Source organism: Tachysurus vachellii, chromosome 7, assembly GCF_030014155.1.
Source record: "Tachysurus vachellii isolate PV-2020 chromosome 7, HZAU_Pvac_v1, whole genome shotgun sequence".
Lineage (NCBI taxonomy): Eukaryota > Metazoa > Chordata > Actinopteri > Siluriformes > Bagridae > Tachysurus > Tachysurus vachellii.
Genome location: NC_083466.1, coordinates 7,436,802 through 7,450,656, shown reverse-complemented (window position 1 = coordinate 7,450,656; position 13,855 = coordinate 7,436,802). Strand labels below are relative to the sequence as shown.

The 13,855-nt window shown below is 36.7% G+C and overlaps 1 long non-coding RNA gene across 1 annotated transcript; it reads left to right on the top strand.

The window, feature by feature from the left end:
* Window positions 1-3,832: 3,832 nt before the first annotated feature.
* LOC132848367 (uncharacterized) lies at window positions 3,833-11,556 on the top strand. Its single transcript, XR_009648723.1, has 3 exons — window positions 3,833-3,998; window positions 9,595-9,698; window positions 10,812-11,556. It is a non-coding gene; the product is annotated as an uncharacterized LOC132848367 (long non-coding RNA).
* Window positions 11,557-13,855: the final 2,299 nt, after the last annotated feature.

Below are 13,855 nucleotides of genomic sequence, written 5' to 3'. Positions count from 1 at the left end.
ACTAGTACTAGTACTACTCCTGCTACTGCTACTACTACAATTGCTACTACTAATACTACTAGTAACTACTACTACTGCTACTAACTACTACTACTACTAGTACTACTACTGCTACTAACTACTACTACTAGTACTGTTACTACTACTATCGCTACTGCTACTACTATTGCTACTACTACTACTACCACTGTTACTATTACTCCTACTACTATTGCTACTACTACTACTATTTCTGCTGCTACTAGTAATACTACTAATACTACTAACAACAATAATAATAATAATAATAATAATAATTATTATTATTATTATTATTAGTAGTAGTAGTAGTAGTAGTAGTAGTAGTAATATTGTTGTTGTTGTTGTTGTTGTTGTTGATGATGATGATGTTGTTGTTGTATATTCATTTTAATAACATTTCATGAATGGAAATTCCAAGCCATATGGATGAATTTAAAATGATTTTAAATAACAATAATATCACTTTTCAATTTTTGTATTATTATTATTATTATTATTATTATTATTATTATTATTATTATTGTTTAAATTACATAAACTATTATAATAATTCAATGAGATTACCCCATTACATTTATTTTGCTTGTATAAAATACATATAGAAATACATACATAAATATTGAAATATCAATTTTAAATATTTATTTTAAACACACACACACACACACACTAGCAGGCTAGCGCATGTGGTGTGCGTGTCTACAAGCGTGAGTAAAAATAAAAGACAAAGGCATCGACTACAATACCCATTCTGTTTCATGTTTACAAAAAAAGAACAGTAACTTAACATTTTCTTTCCTCTCGGTTAAATGACCAGAACATGATCTCTGTAACTAAAATATAATTAAAAAAAAATAATTTATGTTCACAATGACAAAGCGCCAAGTACAATAGTTTTGTGTTATTACAGTCATTTTTAGCATCACTCCACTTTGAGGAACAACTTGAAATGAGTTATAGTGAACTGAGCAGAAATCTGGAAGGGTTAAGATGGAGTCAATCTAAAGTTAGCTAGTTTAGACCAGACGCATAAGTTCTTCCAGATCTCATTCCTACCTTACTGAACTCTGCACACAATGCCTTCTTGTTGTGATCCATCTGCAAGGCTTAGCATCAACTTTGGACTGAGAAAGCGATGCTAAATATGATCCTAAACGTGTGTGTGTGTGTGTGTGTTTGTGTGTGTGTCTGTGTGTGTGTGTGTGTAAAACTCACAAACATTTTAGCTCATAAACTGACAGAGACTCTTTCTGGCTCATCTCTAATGGCACAAAAGTAGACAGTCTGACTGCTTTACTTGGCCTGAACATCAAGTGAACTGCATGTGTGATTCTGAGCACACAGCCAAACTGGCAGCTTCCAGCAGAACTACGCTAACATTCCCCCATTCAGTGGAAAATTAGGAGGCGCACGTGAGCACGAGGGCATGATTTTGCCACTGCTTTTGTCATGTTACTAAGCATCATCTGGTATTCTTTTTTTTTTTTCCACGACTTCAAAAGCAAACGTCAGAGCATTTCCAGATCAGATTCGATGCTATAATTGGGAGCAGGATCGATTTTGAGCGGCAGTCTCGCTTCACTGACCCATGTTTTAGTCACCGACCACATCTTCAGTGGTCAACTAAAACTGACATTGTATTATGAAAGCCAGAAGCAAAGAAAGAGATTAATTTCAGTCATGGAGTTGTTCTGTCATGAGACAAAATTGATTGTGCTAGTATAATATAGCTCTTGGTAAGGTTTCATTTTGTTGCATGTCACATACTACATTTTGACTGCTATAATTCTGCCACTCAATGAAAAACTTTTTCGGGTTTGTGTCAGTCATTTTATGTCCGCAAGTGAAATTACTGTGATAATGAATATAGGGAAAGAGCATATCATAGCCAATCAACTGACATTAGAACAAAGAGTGCTGTTGTGTGCGCAGCTCTTCCCAGGACAGGCCAAGCGACAGGCCCAACTGCCCTCCCACGCAGGGTGGGGTCTCCCGTACGGCATGACTCACACACACATACACACATACACACACAAAGTTTCACACTCTGTTTCTTTCGTTCACGCAGGCTTTTAACTAAACACAAATGGAAACACATGTTACATACAGCCTTTGCATAGTACATAAACACCAACACACACAAACACTTTATCTGTCCGTGTCTTGTGTCTTTCTCTTCCTCTCTCTTTCTCTTCACTGTGTGTGTGAGGCTGGATACGGCACGCAAACTCGAAGCATTTGCACATATACTCTTTCAGTGATTATGGCAGACCTTCTCATATGAACACAAACGGAAACACACACTGCACGCTAAAACTATGGCCAAACTGCATACACACACACACACACCACTTGCTTGATGGTGGATTTCCTTTTCAGGGAGTCACAGGTGAAAGTGTTTTGTATGGGTCTGCGTGTCTGGCTGTCTGATAGGGAGGGCGAACTTTGTTTTCACTCGCCGTCTGGGCAACAGGCCAGACTAAATAACACTTTTATAGTGCCTGTAGACCCCTCCTTTGTTAGACGGCCCTCACAGGGGCTGTTAAGAGTGTCACATCCTCTCAGCCCGTAAAAAAAGGGCAGCCTTATTACTGAGAGCCACATCCTGGAGTCTGAGTATAGTATGAATAGAGTTGATCTGCACTATAGGCACCTTGTGTAGATTTAGAATTCAAATTTATCTAATAGGTCTTTCTACAATGGCACTGGGATATGATCAGCTTCAGGGAGCAGATATCACATAATGAGTACATCAGCTGAGCAAAGCCATCAGTGTACCCAAGACCAGTTGAATTTGTACTGGATATCCGGTATCAAATTTCAGAGTGATTAAGACTGTGTGGATTAATTTGATCATGTAATGGCCAGTTGCCTGGCAACGCAAACTGTTATGTGGTAAACAGAAACCAGTCTCCAAATATGAACTCTCTCATATCCCCTCGTTCGGGCAGATAACAACCTGTGATTCAAGATGGAATTATTGTGATTGGTGATAATATGGGTTCAAGCCTAGAGATTAAGACAAATGCATGGACTTTGCCAGAGAAAGTAATAAAAAGCTGATTCACCCAGTGATCCAGTCTTATATTTAATCAGTGATAAATGATGGCTACATTTTGTGGAAAAATATCCTAATGTAGTTACCACAAAAACTTCATTATTACAATATAACCAGAGGAACAAGCCATCTGATTTCTAACAGGACCTGTAGCTCAGGTCTTCGGCATACACATGAAGTGTTTTTGAGTAGAAACATAAGTCCTGAAATGTTTTCAGAGGACCTGGAGGTGGTGAGTCCAACCTAATAATTATCTTTAGCTCGCACCCAGGCAAAACAAAAAATATATACACAAAATCCAAAACAAATCATTGCTTTTCTTCTTTAAACGCTTGATTAAGGCCTGCATATCCTCCAGAAAGGTCACATCACACCTACAACCGCCTTTTAACCCAGAGTTGATTCTCTAATTTAAATAAACATCCTGCAATAACCAACGGAACAATTCTCCATTTTGCTTCTTTTTTTTCCAAACTCAGCCTCCTGCCTGCACTTTGAGGCCTGGCTGAAAACACATGCTTCCTCCTCTGTCTCTGGTGTTATTTAAGGAAAAAGGCACCATAACCCCTCCTCTCTCTCTCTCTCTCTCTCTCTCTCTCTCTCTCTGTCTCTCTCTCTCTCTCTCTCTCTCTCTCTCTCTCTCTCTCTCTCTCTCTCTCTCTCTCTCCGTCTATGCACTGGGATGGGTGTGGTTTTTCGAAGACAAACTTCTGAATGATTTGTGTGCATGCGTCTCAGTTCCTGAGTCTTTCTAGAGGAGGAGCGTGATGCAGAGTAGTGCTCAGGGCCCGGCCTGTGCTCACAGTGGAGTAAAAAATTACAAGGCTCCGTGCCTTGAAGCTCCTCTGGCTGGATATGGAACTTATCAGGACAGATGGGACCAAACTGTAGCTCCTACGGAGCCTCAGAGAATGCTTTTGTAAGTAAAAGAGTTTTTTTTTTTAATTATTATTATTATTACACTTTTGGAGCATCTAAGCTAAGAAACTGTTGAATGGGAAAATGAGCAAATGTTTTTATAGTAACGTTTACTATACCGTATTTCAAGAGCTCAGAGAGCAAAAGTGTTTTGCTAATTATTGTTGTAACAGAATTTTACTTTTTACTATTACTCAAGCATCTTAATTTGCTGATCGGTCTGAACTGCTTCGCCACTTTGCCACAGGGGGAGATCTGTTTTATACGCGTACATTTGCTAGCTCTGGATAATAACATGAACGAATCAAACAATTTAGAATTTCATATTGTATTAGATACTACACATGCACAGGCTCTGTTTTGCACACAATGCTGAAATACAGTATATGAAAAGAATGAACAGAAAATAAACAGCACTTGACCAGCTACTCAAGAAGAAGGTGAAAATCGTTTCTTTTTTAACTGGAAATAATCATATAAGCAAAAAAAACAGCATTGAGCAGTCTGAGTATAGTTTTAAAAAACTCACGCATCCAAACCATTCATTTCCCACCACTGTAAAATGATGCAGGTCGGCTAGCGATAGAATGAATTTTTCCACTGGTGTTTCATAAGGTACTAGATCTACACCAGCCCTGGTGAGAGTTAACTAAAATCAGCCAATTATTTATATTGGGATCTTAAAAATGTAAACCAAATTTCACAGAAAAACTTATTTGACAAGTGATGTAGTTACATGAGAAATCGACTCGAACTTGGCTTTATAGGAAGAAACAAGGAATCAAATTGTATAGGTGATGAACCGTTTATTAGAAACATATTTCTTTCACCGAAGTACTCCCCCATGCCGTGACTGTGTTAAACAGACACTATTGGACGTGGCACAATCACTCTTGATTTGTTAGGTTTGCATGAGTGCAGTAAACAAAAGAACTCAATTTGATTTGGATTGCCAAACAAAGGTAAACGACGAGGAACGAATTTGCATGTAGGACTGCCAGCCTGAGGCCAAACACAGTGTTCTGACTGAACATGAACAAAGAAACAAACATTGCCAAAATTGTCTCCCATTAACAGCAACTTTGAGGTTCGGATTATTTGCTGCCATTGACACAAACCACCTGAAATCAACCACTCTGGAGAAGGTGAATAAATAAACAAGCCTAATTTCATTCAGAGTGAGCTTTAGAGAATGGGCTGTTCAGTGCTGCTCTGTGCTCCACACCAAGTCCTGGCAAAGGGAGAGGAAGTAAGCCATCTTTTCCACCTGACATCACTGACATGATTAGAACAACACCAAAGCTGAAGTTCTGGATTCTCTCTTATATATCAACCAGTAGCCCATTTCAATTTTATACAGTAAATATAAAAGTAAGAAAAAAAGTTAAAACACAACACAATTCCAAATTGTTTTCTTCATGTAAGGAAATCAGCACATTAAATTTAATATAATAAATTCTAATTAGTTTAAAACATACAGTAACCACTAAACACCATAAATCCACAATGTAATATGGCGGTTTTAACAAGTTTAAGAGGCAGCGCTGGTGTGGTGAGGCGTTTCTTTAACGGCCTGAATAAAACCATGGCTTCTAACAGACAACTTTTTCAGAGAAATTTTCAGAGGTTTTCCGGCAAATCTGGGATATTTAATTGTTTTTTGACAAATTAAGAATTTATTTAGAAATTTTAAAAAAAGTTATATAATATATATCAGTGTTAATTAAAACTTAGAGAAATCTACAACATATTTAGTAAACACAGTCTTTTATACCATATAGAAATTTTAAATAAAACATTTTTAAGCAAAAAAATAATAATAATAATTATGATTTTCTTTCGTCTAATAACCAAAAACAACTTTTTTTAAAATTATTTTTGAATTCTATGATATATTACATGTTTTCTTTCAATTAAGTCACATTGACGCTGATATAATTTAGCAAACAAATTACCTTTGAGTTTTGCAAAGTGAAAAAGATTCAAATTCACTTGAATGTGTGATTGAAATTATAACAATTTCGTTACTGAAAAATGTTACTACAAATAGCATTTGGTAGCTGAATTTTATGAGTGTGTGCGTGTGTGTGTGTGTGTGTGTGTGTGTGAGAGAGAGAGAGAGAGAGAGAGAGAGAGAGAGAGAGAGAATGGACAAGCGGAAATGACTGCGCAAAACAGACAAATTAAATTAAATAAGAAGGGGAGATGACATCATGAATATGTTGATGTGTATCAAATAAGAAATATGAAAATGCTAAATAAAAACAAAAATAGTATCCAAAAATAAACAGATCATTATAAAAAAAAGTTTGTATATAATCTACAATGAATAGTTGGGTTTCAGACCTCTGTTGTTTCTAGCGTTAAATTAAATAGCTTTAAAAAAAATTTAATAAAATGCAATAAAATAATTAAATAAAAAATACAATAAAAGAAAATAATAAATAAACAAACAAACAAATAAATAAATATTTTTTTTTGGTCACATATTTCATTTATGTCAAACAAACTGAAAAAGTCAATCAATGTAAAAAAAATTTGTAAAGTTTGTAGTAAATGGACGTTACTATATTTTTCCAAGCTTAAAAAAAACATGGAGAAAAAAGGGCTTTGGCCGCTATGTTTTTTGGCTTCTACAAGGTGTGCGTATCATAAAACTGGCACATAAAAATCATTTTCATTTCAATCAGTTGAGATATGGAAGAAAAATTGCAATGTCAAACATGTTGTGTCGATAAATACATCAGTATTATCTAAAGAATCTTACTGAGTCAGGTCACATGATCGTTGATAGTACGATTATCCTGCCTTTTTTTCCCTCAAAATATTTTTACATGAACCTGTTCTTGATCATGTGAAAAGAAAGTGCATTCATTCAGAGCCCAGTTCTTTCTGTTTCCTCCTATTGTACCTTATCTGCAGTACGGTCCTCATGTCTGTGCTGAACAGTAAATAATTTTCAGAGTTGTTCTGCTTCCTGATTAAGCTGCCGGCCTGTTAGACCTTTGCTGAAAGACGGCTTTTTCTGTGCAGGCAATTTGATGAACGTGGTTTGCCTTCGTGCTATTATTGTCTTTTTCCATTTCAAAGAAAAAAAAAAACACAGATAGTTAAATCTTTTTGCATTAAATAATTTGTGCATTTCCTGTCATTACCTGTTCTGGTGTGTTTGCTTGAACATGGAAACCTTCACTGAATACGTTCAGCACAATATACTGTACTATTTGTATTTTATGAATACTGACATTATAATTAGGCTAAAGAGCTGTCATTTCTATAATAGATTAATCAGCTTATAAATCCAGTGTGCTTTTGTTCTTTAGCAGTTTGCATTAAAAATGTACACCGTTACCATAATATAGTCAACACATTAATAAACTGTAATAAATTTCAATTCATGTTTTTCTTAAAGTCTGGAGATTTGTAGATATAACTGCAAAGCACAATATCTACCATAATATAAAATCCTGGCATGTAGCCTTCCAGCCCTCTGGACAAACCGGATGTCGTGTACTGATTATTTCCAGAATACTCTCATTATCAGTGGATCTGGAAGCACATGTACTGTACAAGGGGAGAAACTTAGTAAAGAGTGTTGTGTCTGTAACTCAAGACGTATGATTGGAGTATGGTCTAGAGTAAACTTTCTGTCCTAGCATGCCCTCTGTGTCTGTATGAGAACGTGTGTGTGTGTTTGTGTGTGTGTGTTTTTGCTGTTTTGTTTTGTTTTTCATTCTTGTTCCCACTACTATGTTCAAAGTTTGATTATTATTGTGTGTCTACAACATGAGTTTTTTAGCCACATTTCTGCATTTCCACCTATTTAACAAGCACAATCTCAATGTTGACTGCACCATCAGACTAGAGAACATGCACACCTGCTTCCAATCATGCAGTGCCTGCCTTTGTCCACTTAAGTGCTTCCTCCATGCAAGGACAAGAGCATGATGTAAAAGAAACTTGTCCAGTCATGTGTTCTGGTCTGTCCCCTGCCTTCAAAATGCTGCATTGGCTTCGTATATATATATATATATATATATATATATATATATATATATATATATATATATATATATATATATATATAGTATGGGAAGCCATTGTTATTCTCAATTGCTGGTAGTTTTGTGCCATCTTAGTGCAGTAAAAGATCCACCACTTCTCCTCGACACTAGATGTTACATTACGTCTAATTTCATACGTCTGTGTAAATGGAAAATGTAGCAACTGAGTTTCGAGGTCAAGTTTCAAGTTGCATACGATTTCACAAAGATTTATTCTTTTTGCACTTGTACAGACTTGGAAAGAAATCAATAAAAAGAATTTAAAAAAAATCCTAAAGATATTTATTTCTGCAAATCACCAAAGACAATAATTCTTTCAAATTAAATAAATAAATACATATTTTTACAATGAATGGTGCATATTTTATATGTATAATGTTAAAGATAAATTGCTCTGTGTAGTATTTTGTCATTTCAATTTATTTTTTGATGTCAAGGAAATATATAACAAAGTATTTACTTTAAAACTGCACTTCAATTAAATCTTACTTCCATCACCATGCTGTTCATCTCATTCAAAGCAAGATTTAAGGTAGAGCAAAACAAAAAGAAATGAAAAAAAAGAAGCCACTCAAATATGAGTCATGGTGATGTCTATAGGCATGTTTTTTTTTCACATAGCCTCTCGGCATATTAAGTGGGATAGATCTGACTTATGCTCTGACTTTTTTTTGCTAATGTATGACACAGACTAAATCTCATTTCTTAACGATAATGTTAACATCTTTGTGGTTAGTGACTCACAAGAAAACAGCAGCTAGGACAATCAGCATCTTGTAGATGTCATCGAATGACATAATTACCATTAATGTTATGAACACTTTGGTGGTGGGGACGAAACAGGTTTTTATAAGTTTTAATGTGCTTTAAGCAGCATGTGTAGAATTAAAAATATTAAGGTCTGTCTCTTTCTTTTTGAAGAGGTGGCACAAGTACTGAAATGCAGAGCCTTGTTTATTCTGGACTCTATCTCCTTATTTCCTGCTCACACTATTTCACGGAGGTGGGATAAATATTTTGAGAGGCCATATTTGCTCTTTTGCCTAGCCTAGAGGGGAAAAGGTAATAGTTAGCATTCATCTTGCATTGGCCAATTAGGGATTCTATTACTCGTGTATGTATGGTTATCATACATGCCAAATTCATTTACAACCCCCCAATGTAATGTTCTTCTAATATACACTTGATATCTATTGCTAATTCATAATGTCATAAACAGAACTTTTAGCTTTCTCAATACCTTTTAGGATATACTGTATATTAGTTTCACGGCAGTTAGTGAAGACATAAAAGTCATTTTTCTGACTGCAGAAAAAGGATGAACTGTTTAAAGTAAAGGTTGACGAACACTATGCTTTCTGACTCTGCAATCTAATACAGCTTTTAATGACCCATACGCCTTCAAACGATTTGCCGGCGACGTTGAGACGCCATCCAATTATTTGCGTGCAATGCCACCAAGTGTTCCGACGTATGCTAAGCAAAGTATGTTTTACTTCAGTTCAAATGAAAGGTTTCTTCTCACCTTTTCAGATCTGTTCCATCTTGTTAAAGAACATCTGGTGAAAATATCTGGAGAGCTACTTATTGGGAGTGGACTTTGAAGAATAAGAGACGTCGTGTATCATTTTTGGAAAGTAAGGCTGTTGTAATGTTTTGTGTACAGTGAAATATTGAAACCCTTTGGTCCAGACAGAGGAACATGTTTGTGCTTTACTTTAGTGTATTTCAAAGGGGGGAAAAAACAGCCATTAGCATTTGCTGCAGAATGGAGCGTCCTCCGGGCTCTTAATATGACCCATAACACAATTACACACTGGCTATGCCCACGCTAATGAGAGACAACTACATCTAAACATCTCCACATGCACAAGGCAATGGCTAACTTTAGACATGATGCACGTTAGTGTAGTGAGCTTGACCATGTTGAAATAATTAAATGAAATTTTCAAAATATTACAACAGATCTGACGGAATTATGAAGCCATTATTCAGCCATTGCTGTGTTCATTGTCAATTATGTTCTTTAGCTAAAAGTAAGGTTCAGTCAATTTTCACATGATTGACAAACATTTCCAAAGCTTCTAATAATCAGATGTGAAAGGACTGCTCTTGTCAACACTAAGAATGCTTGGTGGTGAAGTGAACACTCAGTATGCTGACACGCATGCATACATCTACCCAAGTTGTCAGAAGGTCACGCAAACATAGGACACTGAGGCTCTATTGAGCATGTGTTTTCTCAGGTGAGCTTAGGCAAATGAGTCCTATGAGTAAAATGTGAAAGATGAGACTGTATGATATGCATTAGTATGGTTTAGTGTGTGTCTCTCTCTGTGTTTGTGTGTGTGTGTGTTTGAGAGTGTAATTAATGGGTGATGACTGACCATGCCTAGAGTGTGAACAACTGCAGCCAAGCTTTTTTTCTCTTGCTCTCTCCTCACTGGGGCAGCTGGAGGGATTCCTGGCAGAGTGATTTGGGTCTAAATCAGAAAATCACATTGCCAGGGATTTCCAACCAGCTGCAGGCCACTCGCTTCAAGGCTCCAAATGTTCTCTGACATGTCCTTCTGACTGGCTCTTACCTCAATAATCGCCCAAAGGCAAATCTCAGAACCTGCCTGCCATGAAGCATGAGCAAGCATAAACAATAACAAAAAAGGCTAAAGCAGTGAAATCAATCCAAACTTCTGAACATACAGTAAATGTAGGTTCCAACCAGAGCACTAAATGTCTTTCATTTATTTCAGAGCATAAACACTCAGTCTCCCACTGATGGCTGTGGTTTTATGAATTGGAACGGAATACGGGACTTTGGTGCCATGCAGCCGTATGTGGGATCACAGTATAAAAAAGACTGTGGCTTCTGTACTTGAGGTGGTCTTTGAAACCTACATGTGGAAAGAATTGGAATTATCACCATCATACTTTGATGCATAAGTATATGTCGAAAAAATAAAGTGTTAATGAGTTCATTAGGCATTTGGATATGGTTCTGATTCGATCTAGAATTTTTAAGACAAAGATTTAGGACAAATCTGGGGAAGAAATGAAGCAAAGAAAAACAGAGACCTTGCAGTGCTGGTGTTGAATGGGATATTTTATTAGACTTGTAAAAAAAAAAAAAAGAAAAAAGAAAAGAAAAGAAAAGAAAAAAGAAAATTACTGTGATACTTTGATGCAATTTTTACCATCTCATTTCATCCTAGATTGATTGGCTGATATTTTCCCCTGTGACCTCCATTGTGGAAAAATTATCCCAAGAACCACTTCCAATCATCGTTAAAATGTAATAATGTGTATACAAGTGGTAATAAGCTGAAATGGCCACTCTCCCCATTCAGAGAATGCCAGTGACCGACATCTGCGATCTTTAGGTTATGATGTGGTAGAAGGCAGAAAAACAAGAACAACTTGAAAAAGCAGACTTTGCACAGGCACATGAACACACAAGAAGAAAAAATGGCTCTGATAAGGTGGCATCTAAAGGCTAAGCGTCACCCTGTGATGTTTCGTGAGGTGCAGGACTTAGCTTGCTTTGTGAACAGATCAGGGAAAAGGCCGTGTTCACAGTGGCTAAGTTCCGCTCCTCTGAGGCTAACTCTCAGAATGGCTGGAAGGCAGTAATCCAGGCATTATTTGTAACAGACACCAAGCGTAAAGAGCACTGACCTAAGGTAAGCTTTTCCTGTCATATTTGAATGATCATTCTTATACAAATGTTAGAGGAACTGATCCTGAATCAGTATTCTGTCATACTGGCAGTTTGTAAACACAGGTTTTGGGTGCCAGCTTTCATCTCTCGCCAGAGTAATCTGACTAAGTAAGTTCTTATCCATAGGAATATGCACATGATGAATAATATAGAGAGACTATATAGGCTCAGACATGTTTCTCGAGTCCTCACAGGCAAATAAATGATTAATCAAACATTATATAGCTTGAACACTTTCATGTGTAAGACCTTTGTTTACAGAAAAAAAGAACTGAGGTACACAAAAAGCCACATCAAGCCCCATTTCAAAGAAGTCCCACACCCACAACAAATGTTTTGACAGGAACATCTGTATGTTACCCATTCATATGAAAAGTCTAGATATATCATAACACATTGAGTAGACAAGTCTTTACAAAATCATGAAAGAAGGCCAATGTATTTCCTTGAATGGATTGTTCAAACATGGTTACCATGGTAAAATATAAGGGACTATAACACAACACGTCAAGTATCATGCTTGAAATGTATGTGATGCTTTCAAGCATTTGAGGAGCATACTGTACATGATGAGAAACGTGGACCACGTCAAATATATGATACACCCACGGATATATTTTCACCTTGACACGGAAATTCAAGGCAGCAACAAATACAGTACAATGTGACGTGATGTATCTTGGGATTTGGATTCCTATCCATATGGACAAGCTGTCAGATGTTGTTTGACTCTGATAACACTGTGGCAGAATAAAGGAGGACTGGGCTCAACCTCCTGTGCCTACTGAGCTGATAACAGTTGGTAAAGCATGCACTGGCTCAGTTCAGCAGGAACCGGAGTTAGGCCCCTTACTGCACCAAGCTGATGCCAGATATCCCAGCATCCTCATCTGCACACTTTAATCAGCTATCCGAGGCTTTAAGAGCAATGCAGGAAGGCTGTTGTTTCAGCTTTAAGCAGATTCCGTGAAGCAGAGCTTTTCCAGGCGGCTTTCTGACCAAGTAATTTTCAACATATGTTTTCGTTCAACAAATAAACTGTCAAATTAGTTCATCCCAGACACACCGTCATGGCCTTTATGTACAGCTAATGAACGAGAATGCTTTTCTTATTGTGTGTATAAAAAAAATAAATAAATAAAAATGTTACAATGAAAAAAAAATCTTTGTTTTCTTTTTTGGTTTATGGATATTTATACTGTAGGCACGTTGAAATTCTATCCTCTTTCATACTCTGAAGCGCTTCTCCTCAGCAAGATGTTATTAATAGGCTGACAAGGAATGTTTTGTCTCCTAGCAGGTAGTGTTTTGTGCGACTGCAAGGCTCCTCCAGGCTTTATGGTAATCCTTACTGTCACATTATGGATGATTTAAGACCTCTTTTTCTCATGAGAATACGACTCCAATATGGGTGAGGGACTCATTTTCTCAAGGAGATGATGAAAGGTATTGTAGTTGTAATAACTACTAGTACAAACTGAGGAGAAAGATGCTGATTACAGTTGCATAGCAGAGTAAATAAGGTACCGAAGAGCCTGAATTTTCTGCCACACTCGTCTCGTCAGTTGGTACTTTAAGGTCCGTATCCCATATTTTCAAGGTGGTTTCAGACTTTTAGACTATATTGTTTACACCTGTGTTTATTTATTTATTTGTCTGATAATTTGTTATTTGACACGTAGCTTAGTTGCCAGTAATGACTAATGAACACAGTAGAGACTGTTTTCCCAATACCTGTCCAAAAAACGCCTGGAAGGGATTAATTAATTTTGTCTGATGCACAGCATTTAATTGCGTTCTTGTGAAATAATTTCCCTTCAGAAAGAAAGGAAATTGCTTTACAATGTCTTGGATGTCAAAGAGATCACACATTAAATTGGGCCAGCAGGCACACCAAAGCAGAACTACTTAAAGGAGCATAATCCTTAAAGAGCACTGTAGAATAAAGTAAACTGCTTAAAGCACATTATACATTTTATACTGAACTAAATTAGATGCCGACCTAAAGTTTTACTTTTGGTGTCTGTTGGCGTCTGGTAAGAAATAGAAGACAAATGACGTGTTGCAACCCACTCTGCT